Source organism: Lactuca serriola, chromosome 6, assembly GCF_051521515.1.
Source record: "Lactuca serriola cultivar US96UC23 chromosome 6, Lser_US96UC23_V15, whole genome shotgun sequence".
NCBI classification, from domain to species: Eukaryota; Viridiplantae; Streptophyta; class Magnoliopsida; order Asterales; family Asteraceae; genus Lactuca; species Lactuca serriola.
Genome location: NC_136413.1, coordinates 78,781,201 through 78,793,690, shown reverse-complemented (window position 1 = coordinate 78,793,690; position 12,490 = coordinate 78,781,201).

The following is a 12,490-nucleotide window of genomic DNA, read 5'->3' as shown; positions in this document are numbered from 1 at the left end:
ACTCATTACGAGGACAAAGAGTATGTCCTCGATAAGGAGCTAAAGGAGGTGAACATCAACACTGCTACTCCCGAAGAAATCGCTGCCTTTGAGGCCCATGAGCGTAATGCCACGAAAGTCCATCGCATCATGCTAGCGACTATGACTGCTGAACTACAAAAGTCCTACGAGGACTACTATCCCTATGAGATGCATCAAGACTTGGTGGATCGGTACCACCAGACTGCGAGGCAAGAAAGGTATGAGATCATCACTTCGATGATCACTGCCAAAATGGGTAATGGAGAGTCCTTTACCACTATTCTGCAAAAGATGCAGAGATATGTTGATCGCTTGCTGAAGTTGAATGTTAAATTCGAAGAAGAGATGGCAATTGACATTATCCTTCACTCATTGCCTCACTGCTACAACCAATTCCGCATGACCTACCACATGAATAAGGAAGAGGTCACCTTGAGCAAGCTTCAAGGATTTCTTAGGACTGTTGAGATCAATCTCAAGGATAAGTCTGTTGCATCAACTCCCACTCCAACCGTTGTTCCTAGTTGGCCATTGGGCAAGGGAGGGGAAAGAAGAGGAAGGCTCCTTCAAAGAGCCACCACAAGGGAAAATCCCAAGATGGTACCTCTTCTATTGGAACCAAAATTGGTTCTGCTAAGCCCAACTCTAACCCAAAGGAGGCAGAGTGCCACCACTGCCACATGATAGGGCATTGGAAGAGAAGCTGACCGGAATATATACAAGCCATCAAGGATGGGAAGATCAAGCCATCTTTCGCATGTATTTACACAATTAAATCTAATGATTCATCACATGCTATTTCTTGGGTTCTTGATACAGGATGTGGTTTTCACATATGTTCTGATTTGCAGGGACTAAGAAGAGATAGGTATGTGGAGCGTAGAAGGATAAATCTAATCATGGGAACATAAGATCGTCGCCTGTCACCAAGATTGGAGTGTATTCTCTAGTGTTTAGTAATGGATTAGGATTAGATTTAAATAATTGTTGCTATTGGCTAGATATGGCAAGAAACATCACTTCATTTCATGGTTTGTTTAGACAAGGATTTAGTTATTCATTTGATAATGAGAAAGGTTCTATTTATGCTTATCTAAATGGTGTTTTATATTTCGAAGCATCGCCTTGTAATGGAATTTATGAAACTGTGATGGTTGTAGATAACTTAAGAAATGATGTGTTATGTGTGGATTCTTCCAATAGTATGGATAAAGCATGCTTATGGCATTGTCGTCTTGGACATGTTAACAAGAAACGTATAGCCCAACTCCAGCAGGATGGGGTGTTGGAGTCATTCGACCTTAGGGACGATGACGTATGTGAGTCTTGTTTACTTGGAAAGATGACCAAGTCACCCTTCACTGGCACTTGTGAAATGGGTGAGGGTCTATTGGACATACACACCGATGTGTGTGGGCTCTTTAGATCCACCACAAGGGATGCAAACCGCTTCTAAGTGACTTTCACCGAAGATTATAGTAGATATGGGTATATCTACTTAATCAAGCACAAGTCAGAAACCTTTGAAATGTTCAAAGAGTTTAAGCAAGAAGTGGAGAATCAATTGGGCAGGGAAATCAAGACGCTTCGATCCGATCAAGGAGGAGAGTACCTAAGTCTTGAATTCCACGACTACCTCAAGGAATGCGGAATAGTTTCAAAATTGATGCCACCTAGGACACCACAGTTGAACGGTGTGTCTGTGAGGCATAATCGAACCTTGTTGGACATGGTTCGTTCCATGATGAGTCGTGCTTCACTACCTATCTCATTCTGGGGTTATGCCTTAGAGACTGCCGCCCATATCCTTAAATTAGTCCCTACGAAGAAGGTTGCCAAACCACATCACAAGATGTGGACAGGGAAAGCTTCCTCGTTGGCACATATCAAGGTTGGGGGTTGCCGAGGCTTTAGTAAGACGAGAGACTCACGACAAGTTCAAACCTCGTAGTGAGCGGTGTATTTTCATCGGCTACCCACATAAATCCTTTAGATATCTCTTCTATAGGCCGAGTGACAATGTTGTCTTCGTTGTGAGGAGAGGGGTTTTCCGAGAGCGAGAACACATAAGCCAAGGGGATAGTGGGAGGCAAATCGATCTTGAAGAGATTCAAGAGTCGGACGATGAAGGAACCTCTAACGCTGGCACTCAACCCGAGGAGGAAACTTCGGTTGAACCAATTGACGAGTCCTTACCTCTTAGACATTCTGAAAGAGTTAGAGTTCAACCCTAGTTATATGGTTTTCATATTACTATAGAAGGGTACACGTATATTAGTGATAGTACACTAATAAATTTGGACGAACCTAACAGCTATAAGGAAGCCATGGTAGGCCCGGAGTCTGCAAAATGGAAAGAGGCGATGGACAGTGAGATTCAGTCCATGTACAACAACCAAGTTTGGAATTTGGTTGACCATGTGCCCGGACGTAAGACATTCGGGTGCAAGTGGATCTTCAAAAAGAAGACCGACATGGATGGGAATGTGCACACGTATAAAATCAGAGTTACTGATAAGATTAGAGTTTGACAGTGTCTTTGAGAGGTACGATTGCTAATCGAATTGTGCTTATATTTATAGTTGCTAGACTTATCCAAGTGGGAGACTGTTGGATTAGTGTCTAAGCCTATAATTATATTTGGTAAATACTTGACCCAGTTGTGCGTGGTACTTTTGGGTTGCTTTCACCAGAGCAACATGGTAGGATGATTTATAAATAAAGAGGTTATTATGGTTTATTAATATATTATATGATTAATATATTAAAGGAGAAATCATATAGTTTAATTAATATTAGACAAGAATTAATTAAGATTAATTTTGTAGCTAAAAGAGATTAATTAAATAATGGCAACTGGAACTGTCAATTGTGTGATAGTTTGTTTTGGCTGTGGATCCTTATGGGTCATGGGGTGGACGAAATCAAGGTGTATGGACTCCTTGAATTCGTCCAAGCCCTACTCTAGAAGGATCCTTGGACTTCTTAAGGCCTAAGTAATCTAATTAGGGTTTCAGGTTGTAACCCTAGCAGATCAAGTATTTAAGGAACCCAAGGGCTACAGAAATCAGCTACCAAAAACCCTAAGGAGTTCCTAGAGCTGATTTAGTACCTACAACCTCTATCCAAATCATCCTCTTGCTTCTTGGTGTTTGTAATCCATTAGAGGAGCAAAAATTGTGACTCTAAGCTCCAAGGATAACAAGATTCAAGCTTTCAAGAAGAGGTACTCATCTGGATCTCTTTTAGATTGTCAATTTCGAATTCTATATTATAGATCTAGGATTTGCAAGTCTTGGATGAAAGCATGTTCATTAGAGAAACCTAGATCCAAGCATTAGGGTTTGTATGTGCACATAGGAATGTTCCTATGGCTCAAACCCATCAGAAACTATATGCAAAATTCTCAAAATGTGAATTTTGTCTTCGCCAAGTTCAATCTCTTTGCCATGTGATTTCTGGTGACGGTATATCCGTAGATCCTACCAAAATTGAAGCCATTCAGAATTGGGAAGCGCCTCCTAATGCTTCTGAAATACGCAGTTTCTTGGGTCTCGTAGGGTATTACCGGAGATTCATCAAAGATTTCTCACGTATAGTTGTACCTCTCACAAGTCTTACACGAAAGCAAGCAAAGTTCGAATGGAGTGAAGCCCAAGAAAAAGCTTTCTTAAGTTTAAAAGATCTTTTGACTCATGCTCCAATCTTATCACTTCCAGAAGGTGATAATGATTTCTCTGTATATAACAATGCTTCTGGGTTGGGACTCGGTTGTGTGTTGATGCAACTGTTGGATAAGGTGTCTAAGTCCATAACTTATTTGGTATATACTTGAACCGACCCGGCATGGTCCATTTGGCTTGCATCTCATCCAAACTATTTATAGATAATTTTATGAGAGTTATACACATATGTTTATTAATATATTATAAGTTATAATATATTAATATCAAGTTATGTTATTTAATTAGTCTTAGTCTTAAATTAATTATGAATTAATTTAGAGATTAAAAAGAAGACTAATTAGATTATGGGCTATTGGTTTTATATAGTGTGGGCTAATACTCATTTGTTAATGGGCTAGGCTTATATGGAAGTCCATGGATGATCCATGGAGCTTTTAACCCATGGATCCTTGGAAAGGAAAAGACATGGGTTATTAGGGTTTCACCCTAACTATGCACACTATATAAGCATGCTTATGGAGCATGAAATGGAGCCTAGTGTGTGTGTGCTTGTGTGTGGCCGAAAATACAAGTGTGTATTCTCTCTCAAAGTTTTCCAAGAGTTTGTGGTGTTTTGTGATTCCATTTGAGGCATTCACACTATTGGTGCTTGGCCCTCAAACTCCTTAAGAACCAAACTCATCAAAAAGGTATGTAATCTCTTCTAACTCTTTTATGTTGAAATGTTCCCCATGCCATGTTAAATAGGTTATAAACCTTGGAAAATTATTATTTTGCATGTATTTAGACAAACATAGATCCAAGGTTTATTAGGGTTGCATGCACACTTAGGAAGTGTTAGATTGCTCAAAACCCAACAGCAACATCGTAAAGTGATAGCCTATGCCTCAAGAGAACTGAAAGATTATGAAAAGAATTATCCCACTCATGACCTTGAACTCGCTGAAGTGGTATTTGCCCTAAAACTTTGGAGACATTATCTTTTTGGTACAAAATGCCAATTGTTTACCGACCACAAAAGTCTCAAGTATATATTCAGTCAGCAAACTCTAAGTATGAGCCAACAACGAGCCATGGAGCTGATCAAAGACTATGACTGTGAAATATTATATCATCCTAGAAAGGCCAATGTAGTTGCTGATACTCTTAGCAGAAAAGTTTATTGTAATAGTGTGTGTTATACTATTACTCACACTACAGTAAAGTTCACTATTCTTGATGAACTAGAGAAATGTCAAGTAGAGGCCTTAAAGCTAGAAAATGTGAAGAAAGAAGGAACGATACATTATACTAATGTTTTACTTGATGATCCACGAGGATTGAAGGTATTTAAGAATTGGCTATGGATTCCAAAGATTGGTGGATTAAGATAGCAAAATTTAGATGAAGCTCATAAGCTAAGCTGTCAATACATCCTGGTACAAGTAAAATGTACTATGATGTAAAAGTTGATTATTGGTGGCCTAGATTAAAGAAAGACATTCGAAGATACATATAGGAATGTTTAGTATGCTTACAAGTTAAATCAGAGCACCAAAAGCCTTACGGAATTCCAGAAAGTCTTGGTGTTCCCGTCTGGAAATGGGAAGAGCTATGCATGAATTTTATTACCAAATTACCAAAGACTACTAGACAGAATGATAGTATTTGGGTAGTTGTCGACAGATTGACTAAGAGCGCATGTTTTCTTGCCATGCGTGAAACAGATCCAATGGAGAAATACACACAAGTGTACTTGGATGAAATTTTTGCGAGACATGGTGTGCCACCAAAGATTATTTCCGTTCGTGATACTTGCTTCACTTCTCATTTTTGAGCGAGTATGCAACGTGAATTGGGATCTCAAGTTGCTCTTAGCATAGCCTATCATCCCCAGACAGACGGTTAGACTGAGAGAAAGATCCAAATAGTAGAAGATATGCTTCGTGCATCTGTCTCGGAGTTCGGTGGTAACTGGGACAAGTACTTACGTCTTGTCGAATTTTCATATAATAACAGTTACCACGCTTCAATCAAATTGCCATTATATGAAGCACTATATGGACGTAGATTTCGTACTCCATTATGTTGGCGTGAAGTAGGATAGAAAATCCTTGGAGGCCCTGAATTCATTCAACATACCACTGACAAGATTCAAATTGTACGAGAAAGAATGAAAGAGGCCCAGGATCGAAAAAAATCCTATGCAGAAAGGAGGAGACGACCAATAGAATTCCAAGAGGGTGATTTCATAATGTTGAAGGTATCCCCATGGAAAGGTATTATGCGATTTGGAAAGAAAGGAAAACTAATTCCTAGATTTGTTTGTCCTTTCAAAATCATCCAGAGAATTGGTAAACAACAATACCGCTTGGAATTGCCTGAAGATTTGGCAGGTATTCATGACATGTTTCATGTTAGTTATCTGTGTAAATCTTTAAGCATATATGATGAAACGGTTCCGTTATCCGAGGTGAAACTGGATAATAAGTTAAGATATGTAGAAGAGCCTGAAGAGATAGTAAATGAACGAAAGACTAATCTATGTAATAAAGAAGTGTAGTTGGTGCTTGTCAAGTGGAAACACCATCCAGGCCCAAATTATACATAGGAAAATAAGAATGAGATAAGAGCGAAATATCCCCATTTGTTTTAATCATTGTGATTTCGGGAACGAAATCCTCGAAAGGAGCAGGTAATTGTAAAATACACGTTAATAACCTTGTTCGACTATCGCGTTTGTAAAGCTTATCAGCTTAAAATGAATAATATTATATTTTTTTGAGCGTTGAGTTCTAACAAGATGGTTTTTATGAGATTTAAAGTAAAACTATGTTTAGAATCACTCGAAATGTATTGGAAGTCTTATGACATTCCGATCAAAAGTCAACTATCAAAATTAACGAAAATATAAAGTTTTAAAAAATAAAAATAATGTTATTGAAAGTTTTAGATTATCTTGTTAGAATCATTTAGGCAAAAACCTCATCGAAATCCGAGTTATAACGAAGAAGCTAGGACCAATCGAAGATCCGCAACAAAACCGACAAAACACAATTTAGCATAAAAATTGAGTTTTCAATAAACTACTTTTTATCTTTTGTGATCTAAATGAAAGTCGTAGATTCGTTAAACCGAGAACTTTCATAAAAAGATCGTCAAAATTTGACTTCGTATGAGGAAGTTATGATTTTTCTATGATTTGGTATAGCAGTATACAACTAAAAACTCGAAATAAAGATCGAATGATTTTTAGCCGACACAACCTAAATGAGAATCGAAAGTCTCGTCAATATTAGTACAGCAGTAAAAAGATAGACGAAAACGGACATCGGATGAAGAAGTTATGAAATTTTAATGGATTTTCCTATCCCGGTCTGTTAAAAATAATAATATTGAAAATAAAGTCAAAATTACCCAACGGTGTCTAAACAAAAGTTGTAGAGTATAATCTCACCTACGCGTGGATATAAAGAACGTTGAAAATGGAGCTCGCATTCGAAAGTTATGAATTTTTGAAGATTTAGGCACTAAATTCGAGAAGCTTCGCATATTAGGCTCGGACTCGGCCACATACAAGCCTCGCATGCGTGACGCGTGTCCGATTGGTGGCGCGTCCGAAGGTCTGAAGCAATACACCTCGCCTACGTATCCGAAGCGTACCTCGCCCTCGCATCCAACACGTGCAGCCCTGCGAGCCCGATGCGTGCCTCTCCCCCTCCCCCTCGCTGCTGACGCATGTCCTCCTTCCCTCTTCAGATCCGAGCCTCGCGCCCTATATAAGGGGAGGTGCGAACCCTCCTGGTTTTGGTTGGATTTTTGCACACTTTTTCAATTTAAACCTTCTTTCAAGCTATTTTACATCCCCCAAAGCCCCAAGATCATACCCAACACACGATGAACGTCCTGAAGCACCCGAAGACCCCGATGAATTTATCTTTTTGGTTTGAAACTCAGCCCTCGCAAGGCTCGGTTTTCAATAAAGCTCTTAGTTTTCATTGAAGAAAGTTATTTGTAGAAACGAAGTGCTGCCCAACTTACCATTTTAACCTCCAATTATTTGACAGTGAGTTCAATATATAGAAACAATGGTATGTTATGTGTTATATGTGTAATATATATTTGTATGACATAACGTTATATTGTATCTGTTACTGAAGTCACTAGGCGTCACCGCTTATCTCTCTCAGTGTTTAACTATTACAGGTAATAAGCATCCAGTATAGACACATACTGTTGGAAGATTTAGAATAGTTAATAATATTAGTTTTGTATTTAGTGATCATGTATGTATAAAATTATAATTTCCTGGGTAGTTATGTAATATACTAAAACTTAGTCAGCTTGTATCCAGTATTATGTAATTAAACTATTAATGTAAAATACTGTTTTATAAATATGCATGTAGCATGTTTTGGAGCAACTTGGAGTAATAATGTTAAGTATGAAAGATGTCTTTCAATAAACCATTCTATATTACGTCTTTCCCTTATATAAAGATTTTCGATTTGCGTTGCGCTAACCGGTTGACACTTGGACTCAAACATCCAAAACTTTGTTTTTATCAATGACAACGTCCTTGTTTCTTTTAAGGAGATTGAATTGAGTCTGCACATCTCGAAGGTACATCGAACAAAATGGCAAAGCTTCTTTAGCGACATAAGCTTTAGCTATACAACCTTCCAGCCTCACCTTATTTCTCACATAGTTTTTTATTTATTTCATATACCTTTCGAAAGAATACATCCGTCTATTACATACCGGGCCTATGGCAATCACTTCATCGGGTAATTGCAAAACTAAATAAATCACAATGTCAAAAAACGCTAGAGGATAAATCAACTCTAACTTGCACAAGATTCTAATAATGTCTTCTTTTGCTTTCCTCATATCCTCCACCTTTAGTGTTTTGGAGCAAACTGTTGGGTTTTATTTGAAAATTAGTTATATAAACTTGAAAAATATGGAAACAGAAGACTTTAATTTTTGAAATAACATAAACATTTTATGCCCACCAAGGATCTTCTTGCAAGTTATGAGAAGATTTAAACAATAACCAAAGAAGAGATGAAGAAATAACAACATGTGTAGTTCTTTGTGTCGTCTTGGGTGGCTTGGAAGTTGATGAAGAATATGGAACCTTTAAGACACAAACAATGACTCAACTTCATGTAGATGCTAGTCCAAAACTCTTAGACCCTTAATCTTTAAGTTCATAACCAATATTAACTTATAGAGGGCATGAAATGCAAGTAATCTTCAAGAAGAGATGAAGAAAAGAGAGAGAGAGAGAGAGAGAGAGAGAGAGAGAGAGAGAGAGAGCGTAACCTCCTCTAAGGAGGTTAAAGTTTTAGGGAAGAAAGCATGGAGCACCAATTCAAGACTGGAAGCCTCATATTTATATTGTCTTAAAGTGAAGTCTTTAACCATTAGGTCCTTCCACTGCATGTCCCTAAAGCTTACATGTCTCTCATGCTTCTTATTACTTTTGATTAGACAAATTGGAAAGCCATGTCCCCTTATGATACTCTTAAGATTCATCCATCATGGAGAGAAAGAGAAAAGGAAGTTTATATTTTATAAAATCAAAGTTTATAAGATATAAACTTTGTCTTTTGCTAAAAGACAAAAAGCTTACCTAGTCCAAAAATCAATTTCTAATAAATAATCAATTATATCAAGTTGTAGTTAGTGTGACCTATTAGTATCATATATTATTTGGCAATATCACTTTAATATGACTCTTGAGCATACTAGACCTTTCAATCTCCCACTTGCGTAAGACTCATATTAGACTGATATAGACAGTGGTGAACATCTAACAACATTTCACTGCCCCCAAGACCATACGACTTTTTGTGCCATTCTATCAACACCCAATTCCCAAAAAGCTCAAAGCTACAATTGGTGTATAAGGTAAGTTTATCAGTTATCCCTTTTCTACATACACCATGTTGAACATGAGATTCGGATCGCGATCAATCACATTAGTTGTTCAACTTTTGGTAAGGCGCCTCAACACAGAAGAGAAAAAAAAATCCCATCTTTACTACATAAGCCTCTTCCATAGTTCACACCATACCTAAAAATGGCTTTTATAACTGCCCAATTATGGAACAACATTTGACCATATCGAAGCATAGTACTCCCTACACTTAAGTCCCACTATGTATCTCAGGTGTTAAGGTTACAAAGATAGTACCTTTTTAAATCAAGGATCATTCACGATAGTGATCCATGAGATGATCTTGATGCAGGTCAATTCAATACTAGTTCTCTGACAAGTACCTATGAAACTTTGTTACAACCACCTGCCTACTTTCATCTAGTGAGAGTCAACCAATCCAATTCATATTAGTATTACTTCATAATTTCTCCCACAATTATAACTAACTATGAAATTTTAGAATAATAACATTATTCATGGACTAAACATGTTAATATAGAACACGACTAGTATTAATGTGATGACCATATCCCAATATATCATAACATCATCTAATAGTTGTTTTTATAATGTTCCAATATTCAAATACTAAATCCAAATCAAAATCCATTTCTAGAATAATAAAGTTTTATAGTTGAAGTGTGAGTATTCATACTTAGCTCAAATGAATGACTTTATCAATGGATCTATCAAAATTTAATTTATGTGAATTCTATGAATACTATCATCTCCATACTTAACTTTACTCTAAGTAAAATAAAATTTCTTGGAGAATATTATTGGTTTTCTTTTGTGACATAAAGTCCCTTAGCTTGATTAAGTATACTCTCAAAGTCACAAACATTTCTATGTGATCCTTGAATGGCATAAATCAACATAGTTTTTCAATGATCTCATTCATCCAATCATATTTGAATTCAACTTCTAACGTAGTGTATTATTATTTTGTAGTAGATTGTGTCATTATGTTTTGCTTGGACCTCATTCTAATAAAACTTATCCTTTATTCCATAATGAAGTCAACATCTAATTATAATTTATAATTATTTATATCTGTTTAGAAATTAACATCTTGTGTAGCTCTTTCTATAAAGATCCTTTTTAAACTGATTGTCTCATATACATTCTCTTAGTTCTTCTAAAGTACCCATAGAATGCTCTCTTAGTCATCCAGTGACTTCACCATGTATTTAATTAGTATCCTATGACATGCTTTCAGCATGATCAAATACCATGTCTTATGTATAATATGGCGTAAATGATGAATTCATTTTCCAAGCAAATAGAATAAAAATCATTTCATCTAGTTCAATCCTATGAGCTATGTACTTTTTGAGGCTATCTCAAAATGGTGCCATATGACAATGCCAAGAATTCTCCAAAACAATCTTGTGTCTAGATCCCTTTCAAGATATTGTCAATATATGTATAAGGACATGAAACTTTTAACATTCCTTTTATCTATCCCTTATATATTTTACATCAAAGAATGTACATTCTCCTTCCTAAGTCTTTCATTTTAGAAACGCTTTCTAAGTCAAGGTGAAAACGACCTTGCTTAGTCAGAATGTGATTTCAAATGTTAAGTATGTCACATTCATACAAGATTAGGAATTTCATTATGTTCCCACTAGTTCTTAGTAAACACACATGTTCTATTCATTTTGATATAAAAACATACCTTGTGGTTTTACATTAAAATGATGATTGCAACATCAAGATGTTTGATTTATATCCACAAGTGGATCTCATGCTCTACACATTTTGTTCAGGATAACATGGAGAAAACCTCCAGGCTAATCTATATAGATAACTTCCTGTAGATGTTTATTAAGAAAAGCGGTCTTTCTTGAAATCTATTTAGTATATCTCATATTAAGAATATGAATGTATTGAAAATAATATCCTTGTTGATCTAATCATAGCTATGTGTGAAAAGGTTTGATAACAGTCAATGTCATGAGTATGATGAGGACCATAGTCAATGACATGAGTATAAGAAAATCCTTATACAAAAAGTCTTGCTTTAAATGTGTATGGTTATCCATGTAATTTATTCTTTCTAGAAGAATCATTTTCTCATTCTAGCCTTGCTATAGAGATAAATTTTAATCAATCTCATACTTGATTCTCATACATGGATTACATATCATGTTCATGAATCTAAGTCATTTATAAGATTTGAGATCTGACATAGCATCTTGGTATTTGATCGATTTTCCAAAAACTATCAATAAAAGCTCATCAATGAGAGATTCCACATTTCTCAGGTCATAGATGAATTCTACCATTAATGCGAACAATTTGTGTTTGTGAATAGCTATTATTCAAGTTTAACAATCCTTGTTATAACTAGTACCAACTATTACTACATAAGGTTATGGTTCTTGAGTTGTTTCAAGTTCCATGTACCTCCCACTTGCTTTGTTACTAGAAGCTTGATTTCTACTAACTTAGACTTCATAAGAATAAGATAACCTATTCTTGGTGGGTTTGCTTATATCAATCTAAGCCACATTTATAGTATCATACAAATATGTATTTAGTAGATTTTGGGTTTAGAAACTTTAGTCCAACATCAGCTTCAAATCCATAAAACATTAAGTAAGATGAGAATGGGGCCTTTCCATACTAAATCTTATAAAGTGTTTAATCTACTTATTAGTTGGTATTTGTATTCAAGATACAATTAATAGTGATTGAAGTATTATCCCAAAAAGATTAAAGGAGGATATTTCTACCAATTAGAAAGTAAATCATACCATGTAAGATTTAATTCATTATTTACTATCATTAAGGCCTTAGATGGTTCTTATCAGTTTGTATCTCAACTTTTGAAACCTTCAACCAAGATTTC